Source organism: Acanthochromis polyacanthus, chromosome 17 (genome assembly GCF_021347895.1).
Source record: "Acanthochromis polyacanthus isolate Apoly-LR-REF ecotype Palm Island chromosome 17, KAUST_Apoly_ChrSc, whole genome shotgun sequence".
NCBI classification, from domain to species: Eukaryota; Metazoa; Chordata; class Actinopteri; family Pomacentridae; genus Acanthochromis; species Acanthochromis polyacanthus.
Genome location: NC_067129.1, coordinates 32170947 through 32187728, shown reverse-complemented (window position 1 = coordinate 32187728; position 16782 = coordinate 32170947). Strand labels below are relative to the sequence as shown.

The 16782-nt window shown below is 41.0% G+C and overlaps 1 protein-coding gene and 1 long non-coding RNA gene across 2 annotated transcripts in view; both read right to left on the bottom strand.

Moving 5' to 3' along the window:
• LOC110972118 (GTPase IMAP family member 8-like) overlaps positions 1-16782 on the bottom strand; it is a 323852-nt gene that overhangs the window by 52989 nt on the left and 254081 nt on the right. The gene's annotated exons all lie outside the window — the stretch shown is intronic.
• LOC127530468 (uncharacterized) lies at positions 516-11998 on the bottom strand. The gene is made up of 2 exons (XR_007937038.1): positions 11851-11998; positions 516-938 (listed from the first exon to the last, which is right to left on the bottom strand). It is a non-coding gene; the product is annotated as an uncharacterized LOC127530468 (long non-coding RNA).

Below are 16782 nucleotides of genomic sequence, written 5' to 3'. Positions count from 1 at the left end.
TTTACTGAAACATGTCACTGATCTAGGATGAAGAGGATGAAACTGTGTCTGCTGCCTTTACAGAGGGGGATCCAGAAAGGCATACAGAGGTATGTTACTGAAAGTTCTCTTCTCATTCAGATTTTGGGTGGAATATAGAGTGTGACATTTAGCCTACACTGAAGTATTGCACATTCTCATCCTTTTTAACAGAGCATGGCTGGACAGCAGCAGGATGGTCCCTCAGCTTCCACTGCAGTGAGATGGATGTTCAGGAAACACCAGAGCTTCATTCTGTGGAATTCATGTGCAACTGTATAATTTAATGTCCTCTATGCATTCCCAGTTATCAGTAAAACGGATTTACAAACTGCATTTGCTGAGAAAAATCCAAAAAACAGATTAGGAGGACAGATCTGGAAATTGAACTACTGGAGCACAAGTTAGAGGTGGTGATGGTCACAGGTGAATTATGTTAACTACTGGAACATGAACTGAACTATCTCTTTTATTTGTAGGAAATAAAGAAGACCAAATGAAATGTGTATCATGTCTTTATTTGCTGTGGTGGTGATGATGGTGACTTAAACTCTAAAGTGATTATTGCATACGGTGTCTCTGACTGCTCTGCTGTCCTGGATAGCTGCAGGTGGATGGGCTCATCATCTGGGTCTTCAGTTTGTAGGGCAGGGTGTTGCTCTCCTCTAATGGTGGTAATATTATGAAGAACAACACATGCCACAGTAATATCACAGGCCCTCTCAGGGGTCACCCTGAGGAGACGTAGGCTCTGGAAACGGGCTTTCAGCAGGCCTATGGTCATCTCCACCCGGGCTCTGGTCCTGCAGTGAGCCCGGTAGAAGTTCTGTTGGGGGCCTGGTTCAGGGTCAGGGTATGAGGTCATCAGCCTGGGTTGGCATGGTAACCCCTGTCACCCAGCAGAAGGCCATCAAACTCTCCTGTAATGTATAGTGGATACATCAGAGTATATTAAAGGAGGGAGACAAGAGAATTCTATTGTGAAAATCTTTAGGCTGCTGACCACACTGCAGTCTGTTGCTCAGGTTAGACTCTCCATAAATCCTGGAGTCATGAACAGACCCAGACCACGTGGCCTCCACATTAGAAATGATGTATGCAGCATCACATATGATCTGGACAGTGCAGAGAATGACAGATGTTGAACTATGATGCAGTCTTCAACATTTAGAAACAGTAGTCAATCTACCTGTAGCCTACCTGCACATTTATGCTGTGAATGGACTTCCTGTTCATGATGTGAGGGAGCTGTGATGGGGATGTGTGGGCATCTATGCAGCCAGTCACACTGGGAAATCCTAAAAGAAATTAAAATGACTAATCCCAGTCTGAGGCTGCAGCACAATGTCATTAACAGAATATGATTTAAAATGAATTTAACAGATCTCTACATCATTCACCTGCAATCCTATGGATCCTCCTTGATGCTCTGACAGGTTTATGTCCACAATGATGAGTAAAAGTCGTTTCAGAACCAGGAAAACTTTTCTGACTGTCCTGCATACAGTTGTCTTACTGTAGTGCTCTGCATCTCCGACATTATATAAAAACTTTCATTTGCAAAGAACCGCAGTGAAACACACAATATCTGCTGGATGTGAGAGCATGACTGCGGCTGGTAATGTAAATGTAAGGACGGATTAGGTTGTTTATGTAGATTATGGACTTGAAACGATTACGAAACGGTACCGCTCACACCGATAATTGTCCGGAAATGCGAGAACATTTATGCGCGGTCTGATAACAATCTACCGACGAATATTTAATTATCTGTGCAGTAACGCTGCTCCTTTATCCACTGGATCGTTAATAAAAGCTGTTCTACGCCAAAACTCGCTCGCTTACTGACTGAATGAATGAGGAAATGAAACAGCGTGTGTGGCTGAAAGAGGGCGGAGACGGAGAGAAACTCGAGGTTTTCTCAGATAAACCTGCTAGCGAGCAGGTTAGAGTCATAGAGTCTGTTACTGCGGTAACTGACCGAGAGTTGAAGTTACCCCTCTTTGTGAAACAGGCTCGAGTTACCCCGCATTCCCCGGTTAGAGTTACCTCGCTTCGTGAAACGGAAAACTCTGAGTTTCCCTCATTTCAGGGTTAACAAACTCAGAGTTTTCACTAAACCTGCTTCGTGAAGTAGGCCCGAGCTCCTCAGACTTTCGCACTGCAATGTTTGTATCTGAGTCTAATCAGTGGATCAAGTGGGTTCTATTTAAATTTGGCTCAGAGGAGTCACCAGTTCACCACCAATCACTCATAAAAAGTTCAGACTCTACTAAGAAAATTTGATGAGCTTGATAATTCCAGTTGCTGTATGTGTTTTTGACCCAGCAGATTTTGTCATAGACAGCAAATCTTTAATAAATCTATGAAAGAACTGAAATGCATACTTGTTTTTTGTGACAAAGACGCATGTGTTATTGATTCTATCATGGAAAATTCAGACTTCTAGGAGTCATTAGAAACTCAATTCAATTCAATTTTATATATATAGCGTCAATTACAGTCAAATCGTCTCAAGACGCTTTACAGAACCCAAATGCCTGACCCCCAGAGCAAGCCCAAAGGCGACAGTGGCAAGGAAAAACACCCTTTTAACAGGGAAGAAACCTCGAGCAGAACCCGGCTCTATATAGGGGGGACCCATCTGCCTGCTGGCCGGGCGGGTTGAGAGGGACAGAGGAGGGCAAGGGGGAGGGATGGGAGGAGAGGGAGGGGTGGGAAAGCAAGGAAAACACAACACACATTTGGATACATGCATGACAGGATATGTGACACAGACAAAGTATAAGCTAACATTGAAAACTGACTCATAGTTTACTCTTATGATGTACGGCTCTGACATTAAACATACTCCATATATAGCTAGCAGTAAAATTCAAACAGTATGTAAGTTAGCATAACAAGTATAGTGAAGGCGATGCAGAGTTGACTGGTGGAAAAGGGGAGTTGGAAGCGGAGGGCTGGAGGAAGGTCAGCAGCAGCATCCCACAGTGGAAATGGTGGAGACTGGACCAGTTGGTGGAACATCAACCGCAGATCTGAAGCGTCCAGCTCTGGGACCAGGGACACTCGGAGAAATAGCACAAGACTGGCATGATATTCTACAACTGTGGTGATGATCCTGAGACAGAGAGATCTAATACAAGGAATACAACAACAGCTACACAACAATACCACCATATTTATTCAGGTGTAATAATCAGTGTGTTTTACCCCTCTTTTAGTCACTGGCAGCTCCCGTCTCCCCAGCAGTTCCCAAAGCAGAAAACCCGTGACAATAACTCCACAAGTGATTAAAAAAACAAGTGCATCTCCTTCCTCTCCACCCCTGGAAGGCCTCCATTATTCTGCAAAAAGCAAACTTTCCAGAACTCTGCACTTATGCACACTTTGTATTTAGAAGACAACCTTCTCCCAGAGAGCTTAAAACCTTCTTTAATTGATTACAGAGTCACTTTCCATGGAGCAGTGGTTCACTAATCTCCCTCCTTTCCTTCAATAATGTTCTGAAGCAGACAATGTAACATGTCCGCAGCCAATTCGTCATCAGTGCGTTCTCTGCCATGGTCTCTTTCAATTTGTCTGTGTTCCATCAGGAGCTAATCAATGGTGTCAATGTGTATGCGGTAGGTCTGATGTGATGCAGGAAACGCAACTTTTGACTTTTGTCATTGTCAGAAACAAACTCCTCCTCAGGGGTAACTCCAAGAGACCTCAAATTTGGCAAGTACATACAGCAGGCCTTAGTGAAGAAAAGTTATCAAAATGTTCCACAAAAGTCAGAGGGCGTGGCCAGAATTTTGATGCTTTGTGATGAAACATCAACTGCCGTGTAAAAGCCCTGTACATGCTCCAATCTGCCTCAAACGTTAAAAGTTTGTTGAGAGCCTTGCCCTGATCACATCCATATATCAAAATACATTCACAGCATGGACCATAGCCTCCTAGCAGCATTTTTAGCAAAAAGCCCTCTCAACAAGTTTAACCTACATTTATGAAATTTGGTGCATATGTAGCACATCAGGGCCAACAAGAAAGCCTCCTGGACCCATACTCTAAACCCAACAGGAAGTCCGCCACTTTGAATTAAGTGTTAGATTTTGGGTGTTTTTGGTCATTTTCAGTGGTTAATTCCTCACAGGCCTCAAACTTGGACAGTATATACAACATACCTTAGTGATAAAAAGTTTTCAAAATCATCTGCAAAATTCAAAGGGCGGGGCGATTGCGGCCCCCTGAACTTTGATGCATTGCCAGGAAAGAAGAAGTGTTTTGTAAATCTCTTGTACATGCTGCAATCTGCCCCAAACTTCATATGATTAATCAGAGTTCTGCCCCGATAATGTCCATATCAAAATACACATTCACAGTCATAGTGCCACCTGGGGGCAACCTGAGATGACATGTTTTGCACTTTGATTTACTATTCTTAGTGAGTTGCCAGTATTCATGATTCTTTCATGGTTTTTACACTAACTTTCACTTATTTCTGCCTTTTTATCCTCACTCCCAGCATGTTACAACCCCTTTACACTTCCTCCTAGTGCATTTTCATGTCTATATCATGGCTCCCACTATGTTTTAGATATTCTTCTTATATTGGCTCCTGCTATGTTGCAGTCTATTCAAACTGGCTCCCAGTATGTTTCAGCATCTCTACACTGGCTCCAATATATTTTATCCTCTTTTAAATACCAATTTGATCTTTTTTGTCTCTCTCTCTAAAACATGTTTGTTTCATTTTGCCTCCTTATGAAGCACGTTGAAACTCAGAAAACTGCTCCATGTTAGCACATACTGTTGCTACAAACTTGGCAAGATAATCCTTGAACTATGTCTGCGATGTCTCCACACCTTCACTTTGATGTCACACCCCGAGGTTCGCTGCACCTCGACATGCTCCACGTCCCGATGTGCGTTGGTGTGCGAGGACCCGTTCAACCTGCTTGTAGCTTTAATTCTTCTTTTCTTTTCTTTCTGGCTGTTGTCTACCTGCTTTACAACTTTGGAGTTTCACTGAGGTGTTGCCAACAATGCAGAGATGAGCCAGATTATTCCTGTAGCAACATTTCAAACTTTTTGTACCTACTAACTATGTTTTTGCTGCACTTTTTGCTTGCATTTTAGCCGAGTTTAGCCTGCTAATCTACCATTGTTGATTATGTTTTGTATCATTAATACAAGTCTAAAACTGATTCAAATGATCAAATTAACACTGTGAAGTAAAGACTACTGTTAATGTGCAGCTCTTTTCATGATTTCAAGGTAAAATGCTGATTGTTCTTCAGGTTTCAACTTTGCAGATGTGGAAATTCAACACATTGATTTCTGATACTCGTGTTTTTGGTGGTTTTTAGTTGTTGCTCAAATAAAAAAAGGCATTGAGCACTGCTGGTAATTGTTACAGGTAATTTTGTAACATTTTCTAACATTGTATGGACAAAGTAATAATGAATCAATTAATGGAGAAAATGGTTTGTATTACAGATGCTATCAACAGCATGTTTTGTTCATTTTATTTAGTTGTTAGCCTTGGATGATGAGGTCCAGTTACCAGGAGCACTAGTCTGTTTAGACTGTGCAGACATCAACATTCAGGTTTAAGTGCTGACCGCTGAAAGAATGTTCTTCATGTCCTCTCCTGTTTTTCCGTGTCTTCATTAGCATGTTTAGATGAGAATGTTGATCAAAAGACAAATATAAAGTCTCTGCTGTAAGGAACATGTAGTGATGCTCTGCTGCTGTGGGGAGGAGAGTTTTATCTCCACCAGCCCAAAGGTAATTCAAACCACGCCCAGTACATGAAATTTCCAGAAGTTCAGGCTCTTCTGGAAACAGAAATGAAACTTAAAGTGAACACACACACAACAGATGGTTTTAAATCTTTGTACAAAGTGAGATTCTTCTAAACACTTTAATCCAATAAAGATGATGCAGATTTCACAGTACAACACGTTTATGTTTTGCTGGCTGCATGACAGTTCAGTTGTCTTTGGTTGTTTTGTCTCTTTGTAGTTTGTTTTGTGTTTCTTGGTAGTACTTTTGTAGGTATTCATGTTTATAATAGTTTTGTTTCTATTTGTTGTCATTTTCTATATCTTTGTAGTGATTTGTTGTTATTTTGTGTCTCATTTTGTTTTTATTTGTGGTTGTTTATTGTCTCTTGTGGTCATTTTTGTGTTCCTTTGTAGTTATTTGGTGTCTGCTTGTTATTTTCACTGTTATTTTCAACCATCTCATTGATTTACAGTCTGCAATAATAATAAAATATTGATCCCAACATCAGTAAGACATTATTTTGAAGTGTGGACATATTTCCATTTTCAGACTCTATATTTGTACTAGAATGTCCAATGTCAGAGAACTGGAATTACAGAACAATCTATAGCTTGTATAGTTCAACAACCGTGTCTTTTGTTGTTATTTTGTGTCTCTTCATAGTTATTTTGTGTCTCTTTGTAGTTATTTTGATTTTCTTTGCAATTATCTTCAATACTTTACTCCTTTGCAGTTATTTTCAATACTTGATAAGGATGAAGCTGGTATCAAACCTGAAACTTTACTTCTTGAAGGCACAAACTGAGTCATTGCAGCCACCAGAAACTCAGCATGTTTGATCGTGTTCTGGGTTCTCCACATAAATCTTTCTGCTGTTAAGGTGAATTATCACTACAAGGCAACAGAGTCCCAGTTCAGAGAAATTAAGATAAGATAAGATAATTGTAGTAGTTCTTAGAATTAGCGTCTGTTAATGCTAGCACATGCTAACGTGAGCATGCTAATATTACCTCACAGCCAAACAGAAATTGTCTTAATTCATTCTCTGTACTTCTGTAAACCACAAACACCCCAATAGTGTGAGTTTTTGATGTGAAAAAATTCTTTCTGTGGGTTGTCGTGGCCGAGTGGTGATAGACTAGAAATCCATTGGGGTTTCTCTGTACAGGTTTGAATCCTTCCAACAACGTGGGAAGTTGGTCACGAGTAGCGACCACAAACTGAGAGCACAGATAAGAAATAACATGGAAGCCTCACACGCGTAACTATGATGAGCTAAGAATCATAAATGAACCTCCCTGTTGGCTGTTTGAGGAAGTCAGAGCTGCAGGAAACTCCCTGTGAATCCAGTAATCTCAGTAGAACCAGTTTTTGCCAAACTCGTCAAACAGTGTCTTCTCAATAAAAATCAAGCAGCATCGTTTCACAGAAACAACATTTCTGTTTCTTTGTATCAGACAGTAAACATGTTTATTTCTGCTCTAAGGCTGGACATTTAACATGGAGGTCTGTGAGGATTGATTCTTTTTGGATCCAACCTCAAGGAGAGTTTCCTGATTGAGTTTTTATAGAACAGTTTTTTTTCTTTATTGATTATTCTCTGTGACTTTCCAGGTTCAAGTATTTACAGAGGAAGACATTTAAAAACATGAACAGTTTAGGAACACAAAGCAAACATATCAACAGTACTGAGCCCCGATGTGAAAAAATGAAAGCGCAAATGCAAAACAAAAAAATAGGTAATTTCAAATGTTCAAGTAAGTAAAAGAGATAGACTCATGTAAAGCAGATCAAAATTCAGAACAGGAAATTACCACATTTATATAATTGGAAAAACTGAGATGCAGCTAACAAAAGCAACTAGATTAGATTTAACTTTATTATCATTGCACAGAGTTCAAATAATATGACAAAAAAAATGCAGTTTTTCTAATCTGAGGTGCAATCAAGAAGAAAAAAGTTCATCATATGAAGTCAGAGTAAACAGCATCCAGTCTGATAAAACACAGATATGAACATAAACACAGATCTGAGAACAGATGTATCAGTGTGACGATTATTAATGGTAAATAATGAATCATAACAAACTCTGTGAACCCCAAACTAAAAATAAAACCTCTCTTTAAAGCTGTGATATGAAATTAGCAAAACATGTCTACTCTTGTTATGTAATTGTAGACAAAATAGAAATATGTAAATACATCTGGAGTCACTGCCATAGAGAAGGAATGCAGAAAGTTATAAATAAGAAATAAATTAAATAAATAGAAACTTGTGTGAATTCAATTCACTCCTGTTAATGAAAATATTCATTAAAACGACTAAACTTCATGTCTTTAAAACATTTCAACTTCGTAGACATCGTACATCGTAAACCTAAGTTACTACTGATCACACAAACATAATTATAATTATTTACTGCATTGTAGTTATGAAGCTGTGATCGGCTCATTGTGGTCACATGACATCCTCCAACTTCCTGTTCAGTGTCATGGACAGTATCTCTGCCTGTCATGTGGAAGACTGGGGTTTGATCCCCTGATGGGCAGTTGCTATTATCAATAATATGCCGTTTTTATTACCTCCACCAAGTGGGAGTTAATGTTTTTGGCCGCTTTGCTTCACTGTGAAACAGCACAGCTTGATGTTCAGTTCCCGTCTCTTCACAGATAACAGAGGACACTCTTGTTTTTAGTTTTTCTGGTCTTTATAAAACTGACTACACCTACAATGTCAGTCATAACCTCACTTAATTCAGAGGAAAGGTGTCTTGATGCCAGTGCTTCTCTGTGTATAACACAGTGTGTCCACCATCACTGCAAACACCAATGTAGTTCTCCCACTTTAGATCATTCTCAGTCAGGAAGCAGTCCAATATTTTGAATAGCTCTTCAGCTGTGGCTCTGTCTCCGACATTAGAATCAGAACGGCTTTATTGTCATCGTACATGGCATGACGAAAATATAAATAGCTTCCGCTGGTCAGTGCACAACAACAAGCAATAAGAAATAAAATATCAACATTAAATAATAGAATCAAATGTACATATATATACCGATATATACAATATGTGAGGTAAATGAAATGGAATGAGAACCAGTAGAGTATGAATATGTTAGGACATTGTATGAAAGCAGCAAAAAGTAACATTCAGGTAGACATGTGTTTGGAGTTTAGGAGTCTGATGGACCATGGATAGAAACTGTTCCTCAGCCTGTTTGTCCTGCATTTTGAGGATCTCAGTCTCTTCCCTGATGGCAGCAGACTGAACAGTTTCTGGCCAGGGTGTGCGCTGTCTGCCCAGATCTTTTTTGCTCTGCTGATGCAGCGGGAGGATGCGATGTTCTCCAGAGGGGGCAGAGGGCAGCCGATGATTTTCTCTGATGTCCTGATGACCCTCTGCAGAGCCTTCCTGTCTGTGAACCAGACAGTCACACAGTAGGTCAGCACAGACTCTATGGTGTTCCGGTAGAAGGACACCTGCAGTCTCTCTTCCAAGTGGTTCCTCCTCAGCACTCTGAGGAAGTGGAGTGTCTGCTGTGTCTTTTTAACCAGTGCTGCTGTGTTGACTGTCCAAGAGAGGTCCTCAGATAAATGAGTCCCCAGGAACTTGAAGGAGGCCACTCTATCCACACAGACTCCGTTGATGGACAGTGGAGCATGGACAGACCTATGCCTCCTGAAATCAATGACCATCTCTTTGGTCTTCTTGGTGTTCAGCTCCAGGTTGTTCCTGAAACACCACCCACCCTGCCAACTCCTGTATTTCCTTCCTTTCATCACCCCCCGAGATGAGACCAACCACAGTGGTGTCATCGGTGAACCTAATGATGGTGTTGGAGGGCTGGATGGGTGTACAGTCATATGTGTAGAGGGTGTACAGGAGGGGGCTCAGTACACAGCCGTGGGACATAATTACAAAAAAGTACATCCTCACACAGGGAGTCTGTCATGCTAAAACGTACATAAGCAATGAACAAGCAGTCTTTGTTGCTGTCAGATGCTTCATCGAATTGTAAGGCAAAACGTTTGTCTCTGAGTTTATCTACCAGATGTTCCTGAAGATCGTTAGTGATGTCATTTATACATCTGGACACAGAGTCTTTGGACAGAGGGATTGTTTTTATTTTGTGGCACTTGCGTCATCCAGCATGACAGAGACCATGGGCCTATTTCACGAAGCAGGTTCAAGAAACTCTAAGTTTCTTCTGCGACTCTGAGTTGATCTACTCTGAGATAGAAAACTCTGAGTTTTCGGTTTCACAACGGCTGATTTGACTTGGGTTAATCAACTCGGAGTAGTTTGACCTGGAGTTACGCGCGTGCACCGCAAGTCTGAAAAGACAGCATCAATGGAACCCCGATTCGACGAGTCACCATGGAAACGGGGAAGCGAAAGGCTGCGTTTTTGAAATGGAAGTTTTTAATGCGCTCATATGGCGAGTTTGAACACGTTTTTAGAAAGAAGTGCAACACCGCTGCAGCTGCAAAAGAGAGAGAGACGGCGTAGAGAACACTGCTGCCCGGATCAATGCGTAAGTTTAAATGTAGTCCTTTGTAATCGTAATAATATTACAGGGAATAACTGTCTGAATGGCAGCCTAGTAAGTTATTTCATTTAGGTGAAATCCCGACGGGGCAGCAGCTTAAGATGAAATATAAAAACACTGTTCAAACAGGTCAGACCTCGGCATTATCTCATGGAGGTACTTCATGTTGATCATGTTTTACATTGTAAAGTCGCCTAAATATTAAGTGGCTGTTTGACTGTGCAGTTGTTTTATCCACACATAGCCTAAATGTCTGCATCCATATCATGTCCTGCTAAATAATTAAGCCTATTTAAACTAACATAGACTTCTGCTCAGCCAACAGAAAGAAAGTAGATGCCTGTAAAACGGTGGTATAAAATGTCATGGATGCATATATATATATATATATATATATATATATATATATGTATGTATATATATATATATACCTTGTAATTGTAAGTAGGCAACACTCCAAAGATTTATCCAAATGGTAGTTTAAGTTTACTGAAACATGTCACTGATCTAGGATGAAGAGGATGAAACTGTGTCTGCTGCCTTTACAGAGGGGGATCCAGAAAGGCATACAGAGGTATGTTACTGAAAGTTCTCTTCTCATTCAGATTTTGGGTGGAATATAGAGTGTGACATTTAGCCTACACTGAAGTATTGCACATTCTCATCCTTTTTAACAGAGCATGGCTGGACAGCAGCAGGATGGTCCCTCAGCTTCCACTGCAGTGAGATGGATGTTCAGGAAACACCAGAGCTTCATTCTGTGGAATTCATGTGCAACTGTATAATTTAATGTCCTCTATGCATTCCCAGTTATCAGTAAAACGGATTTACAAACTGCATTTGCTGAGAAAAATCCAAAAAACAGATTAGGAGGACAGATCTGGAAATTGAACTACTGGAGCACAAGTTAGAGGTGGTGATGGTCACAGGTGAATTATGTTAACTACTGGAACATGAACTGAACTATCTCTTTTATTTGTAGGAAATAAAGAAGACCAAATGAAATGTGTATCATGTCTTTATTTGCTGTGGTGGTGATGATGGTGACTTAAACTCTAAAGTGATTATTGCATACGGTGTCTCTGACTGCTCTGCTGTCCTGGATAGCTGCAGGTGGATGGGCTCATCATCTGGGTCTTCAGTTTGTAGGGCAGGGTGTTGCTCTCCTCTAATGGTGGTAATATTATGAAGAACAACACATGCCACAGTAATATCACAGGCCCTCTCAGGGTCACCCTGAGGAGACGTAGGCTCTGGAAACGGGCTTTCAGCAGGCCTATGGTCATCTCCACCCGGGCTCTGGTCCTGCAGTGAGCCGGTAGAAGTTCTGTTGGGGGCCTGGTTCAGGGTCAGGGTATGAGGTCATCAGCCTGGGTTGGCATGGTAACCCCTGTCACCCAGCAGAAGGCCATCAAACTCTCCTGTAATGTATAGTGGATACATCAGAGTATATTAAAGGAGGGAGACAAGAGAATTCTATTGTGAAAATCTTTAGGCTGCTGACCACGCTGCAGTCTGTTGCTCAGGTTAGACTCTCCATAAATCCTGGAGTCATGAACAGACCCAGACCACGTGGCCTCCACATTAGAAATGATGTATGCAGCATCACATATGATCTGGACAGTGCAGAGAATGACAGATGTTGAACTATGATGCAGTCTTCAACATTTAGAAACAGTAGTCAATCTACCTGTAGCCTACCTGCACATTTATGCTGTGAATGGACTTCCTGTTCATGATGTGAGGGAGCTGTGATGGGGATGTGTGGGCATCTATGCAGCCAGTCACACTGGAAATCCTAAAAGAAATTAAAATGACTAATCCCAGTCTGAGGCTGCAGCACAATGTCATTAACAGAATATGATTTAAAATGAATTTAACAGATCTCTACATCATTCACCTGCAATCCTATGGATCCTCCTTGATGCTCTGACAGGTTTATGTCCACAATGATGAGTAAAAGTCGTTCAGAACCAGGAAAACTTTTCTGACTGTCCTGCATACAGTTGTCTTACTGTAGTGCTCTGCATCTCCGACATTATATAAAACTTTCATTTGCAAAGAACCGCAGTGAAACACACAACATCTGCTGGATGTGAGAGCATGACTGCGGCTGGTAATGTAAATGTAAGGACGGATTAGGTTGTTTATGTAGATTATGGACTTGAAACGATTACGAAACGGTAACCGCTCACACCGATAATTGTCCGGAAATGCGAGAACATTTTATGCGCGGTCCTGATAACAATCTACCGACGAATATTTAATTATCTGTGCAGTAACGCTGCTCCTTTATCCACTGGATCGTTAATAAAAGCTGTTCTACGCCAAAACTCGCTCGCTTACTGACTGAATGAATGAGGAAATGAAACAGCGTGTGTGGCTGAAAGAGGGCGGAGACGGAGAGAAACTCGAGGTTTCTCAGATAAACCTGCTAGCGAGCAGGTTAGAGTCATAGAGTCTGTTACTGCGGTAACTGACGCGAGAGTTGAAGTTACCCCTCTTTGTGAACAGGCTCGAGTTACCCCGCATTCCCCGGTTAGAGTTACCCTGCGCTTCGTGAAACGGAAAACTCTGAGTTTCCCTCATTTCAGGGTTAACAAACTCAGAGTTTTCACTAAACCTGCTTCGTGAAGTAGGCCCCGAGCTCCTCAGACTTTCGCACTGCAATGTTTGTATCTGAGTCTAATCAGTGGATCAAGTGGTTCTATTTAAATTTGGCTCCAGAGGAGTCACCAGTTCACCACCAAATCACTCATAAAAAGTTCAGACTCTACTAAGAAAATTTGATGAGCTTGATAATTCCAGTTGCTGTATGTGTTTTTGACCCAGCAGATTTTGTCATAGACAGGCAAATCTTTAATAAATCTATGAAAGAACTGAAATGCATCTTGTTTTTTGTGACAAAGACGCAATGTGTTATTGATTCTATCATGAAAATTCAGACTTCTAGGATCATTAGAAACTCAAATTCAATTCAATTTTATATATATAAGCGTCAATACAGTCAAATCGTCTCAAGACGCTTTACAGAACCCAAATGCCTGACCCCCAGAGCAAGCCCAAAGGCGACAGTGGCAAGGAAAAACACCCTTTTAACAGGGAAGAAACCTCGAGCAGAACCCCGGCTCTATATAGGGGGGACCCATCTGCCTGCTGGCCGGGCGGGTTGAGAGGGACAGAGGAGGGCAAGGGGGAGGATGGGAGGAGAGGGAGGGGTGGGAAAGCAAGGAAAACACAACACATTTGGATACATGCATGACAGGATATGTGACTACAGACAAAGTATAAGCTAACATTGAAAACTGAACTCATAGTTTACTCTTATGATGTACGGCTCTGACATTAAACATACTCCATATATAGCTAGCAGTAAAATTCAAACAGTATGTAAGTTAGCATAACAAGTATAGTGAAGGCGATGCAGAGTTGACTGGTGGAAAAGGGGAGTTTGGAAGCGGAGGGCTGGAGGAAGGTCAGCAGCAGCATCCCACAGTGGAAATGGTGGAGACTGGGACCAGTTGGGTGGAACATCAACCGCAGATCTGAAGCGTCCAGCTCTGGGACCAGGGACACTCGGAGAATAGCACAAGACTGGCATGATATTCTACAACTGTGGTGATGATCCTGAGACAGAGAGATCTAATACAAGGAATACAACAACAGCTACACAACAATACCACCATATTTATTCAGGTTGTAATAATCAGTGTGTTTTACCCCTCTTTTAGTCACTGGCAGCTCCCGTCTCCCCAGCAGTTCCCAAAGCAGAAAACCCGTGACAATAACTCCACAAGTGATTAAAAACAAGTGCATCTCCTTCCTCTCCACCCCTGGAAGGCTCCATTATTCTGCAAAAAGCAACTTTCCAGAACTCTGCACTTATGCACACTTTGTATTTAGAAGACAACCTTCTCCCAGAGAGCTTAAAACCTTCTTTAATTGATTACAGAGTCACTTTCCATGGACAGTGGTTCACTAATCTCCCTCCTTTCCTTCAATAATGTTCTGAAGCAGACAATGTAACATGTCCGCAGCCAATTCGTCATCAGTGCGTTCTCTGCCATGGTCTCTTTCAATTTGTCTGTGTTCCATCAGGAGCTAATCAATGGTGTCAATGTGTATGCGGTAGGTCTGATGTGATGCAGGAAACGCAACTTTTGACTTTTGTCATTGTCAGAAACAAACTCCTCCTCAGGGGTAACTCCAAGAGACCTCAAATTTGGCAAGTACATACAGCAGGCCTTAGTGAAGAAAAGTTATCAAAATGTTCCACAAAAGTCAGAGGGCGTGGCCAGAATTTTGATGCTTTGTGATGAAACATCAACTGCCGTGTAAAAGCCCTGTACATGCTCCAATCTGCCTCAAACGTTAAAAGTTTGTTGAGAGCCTTGCCCTGATCACATCCATATATCAAAATACATTCACAGCATGGACCATAGCCTCCTAGCAGCATTTTTAGCAAAAAGCCCTCTCAACAAGTTTAACCTACATTTATGAAATTTGGTGCATATGTAGCACATCAGGGCCAACAAGAAAGCCTCCTGGACCCATACTCTAACCCAACAGGAAGTCCGCCACTTTGAATTAAGTGTTAGATTTTGGGTGTTTTTGGTCATTTTCAGTGGTTAATTCCTCACAGGCCTCAAACTTGGACAGTATATACAACATACCTTAGTGATAAAAAGTTTCAAAATCATCTGCAAAATTCAAAGGGCGGGGCGATTGCGGCCCCCTGAACTTTGATGCATTGCCAGGAAAGAAGAAGTGTTTTGTAAATCTCTTGTACATGCTGCAATCTGCCCCAAACTTCATATGATTAATCAGAGTTCTGCCCCGATAATGTCCATATCAAAATACACATTCACAGTCATAGTGCCACCTGGGGGCAACCTGAGATGACATGTTTTGCACTTTGATTTACTATTCTTAGTGAGTTGCCAGTATTCATGATTCTTTCATGGTTTTTACAAACTAACTTTCACTTATTTCTGCCTTTTTATCCTCACTCCCAGCATGTTACAACCCTTTAACCTTCCTCCTAGTGCATTTTCATGTCTATAATCATGGTCCCACTATGTTTTAGATATTCTTCTTATATTGGCTCCTGCTATGTTGCAGTCTATTCAAACTGGCTCCAGTATGTTTCAGCATCTCTACATGGCTCCAATATATTTTATCCTCTTTTAAATACCAATTTGATCTTTTTTGTCTCTCTCTCTAAAACATGTTTGTTTCATTTTGCCTCCTTATGAAGCACGTTGAAACTCAGAAAACTGCTCCATGTTAGCACATACTGTTGCTACAAACTTGGCAAGATAATCCTTGAACTATGTCTGCGATGTCTCCACACCTTCACTTTGATGTCACACCCCGAGGTTCGCTGCACCTCGACATGCTCCACGTCCGATGTGCGTTGGTGTGCGAGGACCCGTTCAACCTGCTTGTAGCTTTAATTCTTCTTTTCTTTTCTTTCTGGCTGTTGTCTACCTGCTTTACAACTTTGGAGTTTCACTGAGGTGTTGCCAACAATGCAGAGATGAGCCAGATTATTCCTGTAGCAACATTTCAAACTTTTTGTACCTACTAATATGTTTTTGCTGCACTTTTTGCTTGCATTTTAGCCGAGTTTAGCCTGCTAATCTACCATTGTTGATTATGTTTTGTATCATTAATACAAGTCTAAAACTGATTCAAATGATCAAATTAACACTGTGAAGTAAAGACTACTGTTAATGTGCAGCTCTTTTCATGATTCAAGGTAAAAATGCTGATTGTTCTTCAGGTTTCAACTTTGCAGATGTGGAAATTCAACACATTGATTTCTGATACTCGTGTTTTGGTGGTTTTTAGTTGTTGCTCAAATAAAAAAGGCATTGAGCACTGCTGGTAATTGTTACAGGTAATTTGTAACATTTTCTAACATTGTATGGACAAAGTAATAATGAATCAATTAATGGAGAAAATGGTTTGTATTACAGATGCTATCAACAGCATGTTTTGTTCATTTTATTTAGTTGTTAGCCTTGGATGATGAGGTCCAGTACCAGGAGCACTAGTCTGTTTAGACTGTGCAGACATCAACATTCAGGTTTAAGTGCTGACCGCTGAAAGAATGTTCTTCATGTCCTCTCCTGTTTTTCCGTGTCTTCATTAGCATGTTTAGATGAAGAATGTTGATCAAAAGACAAATATAAAGTCTCTGCTGTAAGGAACATGTAGTGATGCTCTGCTGCTGTGGGGAGGAGAGTTTTATCTCCACCAGCCCAAAGGTATTCAAACCACGCCCAGTACATGAAATTTCCAGAAGTTCAGGCTCTTCTGGAAACAGAAATGAAACTTAAAGTGAACACACACACAACAGATGGTTTTTAAATCTTTGTACAAAGTGAGATTCTTCTAAACACTTAATCCAATAAAGATGATGCAGATTTCA